This window comes from Heterocephalus glaber, unplaced genomic scaffold (genome assembly GCF_053883595.1).
Source record: "Heterocephalus glaber isolate CG9 unplaced genomic scaffold, H.glaber_assembly_v1.0 deba00001564, whole genome shotgun sequence".
Lineage (NCBI taxonomy): Eukaryota > Metazoa > Chordata > Mammalia > Rodentia > Bathyergidae > Heterocephalus > Heterocephalus glaber.
The window spans coordinates 9,392,776-9,394,434 of record NW_028258351.1 but is presented as its reverse complement, the minus strand read 5'-3'; the positions used below and the strand labels follow the sequence as shown (position 1 = coordinate 9,394,434).

Below are 1,659 nucleotides of genomic sequence, written 5' to 3'. Positions count from 1 at the left end.
ACAGTAGAGGTCACAGAAGTGCTTCTGGCTTTTTAATATAAACTTAGGAATCAAAATGGAACTTTGTGCATATTCCTACCTAGTGTGGCCCTGAAAGTTTGCACGTCTAACAAGCTTCAGGTAGCACCAGTGCTTCCACTGTGATGGTTTTATTTTGAGTCTCAAAGGGTTGTAGGATTCAGTTTCATCTCTTTATTTCCAACTGCTTTTTGTTCTTTTTTTTTTTTTGGTACCGGGGATTGAACTTGGGTCCTTATGCTTGCACAGCAGGCAGGGAAACCACTGAGCTAAATCCCCTGTCCATTGCTTTTTTTTTTTGGTACCAGGGATCGAACTCAGGACCTTATGCTAGAGAGGCAGATGCCGGGATTGCTTTTTGTTTTTAAGCAGTTTGTTTTTTTTTTTAAGTTCCTAGCTCTGTATAATAGTTATACATATAAGCTTTTACATTTTTTATTTTATGTACAAAGAGTTAGCATGTCTCTTCCACTGAGTGGATGTCTTGGATAATGTCCATTGAAGGAAGATCACTTAATCCAACTTAATGAAGCCAATATCCTTTGCGTACTGACGGAAACACTGGCGGCACATGTTCAGACTGTATTTCCTGATCTGATCGAGTTGGTTGGAGCAGTCGCTGCAAGAGCGAGAGCCCTGACCGAATTTCCTCGGGTGGCTCCAGTAGAGCTGCTGGTGACCCATGTTGCTTCCAGAGGTATGAGGATGCAAAAGGCAGTTATACATATAAATTATGTGAAAACTAGAACCCAGGGTCTGCGAGATTTGAAATAAGTCTCGTTTCTGTGTAAGGAGTGGAGGACATTTTATTTTTCAGAATTCTAGAAGCTCTTGTCCCCAAGAGGAGAGCTGTCACCACAGACCTGGGCCACACCTGAGGAAGCCCCAGCTACAGCGTCCCTAATGCTTTCAATCCCTGGGACTAAGTGCAGTGAAGGTCCACAAAGCACATGCCTAAATATTTCAAATCATAACCAGGTGAAGAAATTGCTAAATGCCCTCCCACCTTAAGAAATATATCTTCAAAAAGACAATAACTATTTTTTATTTCTTTCTGTAGTGCTGAGACTTGAACTCAGGGCTTCATGCATTCTAGGCAAGCCTTCTACTACTGAGCCACATCCCTCCCTCAAATGACAATATTTAAAAATACATAGCTAGGATTTTATATGCCTGAATCAGTAAATTATCAAAGAGGATTGAACATTATTATTGTTTATGTCTGGGTATTCACTTAATGTATCAGATTAATAAAACAAGCATAATTTGTAAGTTATAGATTTATTAGTCTATATATGTATTAACCTTTTCATACACTTTATTGTTTGGCAGTAATGATCTAAAGTATTAGAAGAAGGTCTAGGGAATGTAGTTCAGTGGTTGAGCACCTGCTTAACAACCACAAGGCCCTGGGTTCAAGTCCCAACACCATCTCAACAAAAGGATTAAGAAATATAAATGTATTTAAAGTGTAAACCTTTCAATATATCTTACTCAAAAAACATAAAATAAAAATAAATCATTTTGGGGCTGGGGATTTAGCTCAGTGGTTCTCCCACCTGCCTCACAGGAGCAAGGTCCTGAGTTCTATCCCCGTACCAAAAAAAATAATTAATTAATAAAAAATAAATAAATAATTTT

General features: G+C 38.5%; 1 pseudogene; it reads right to left on the bottom strand.

The window, feature by feature from the left end:
• Positions 1-527: 527 nt before the first annotated feature.
• LOC101696794 (small ribosomal subunit protein uS14 pseudogene) lies at positions 528-718 on the bottom strand (annotated as a pseudogene).
• Positions 719-1,659: the final 941 nt, after the last annotated feature.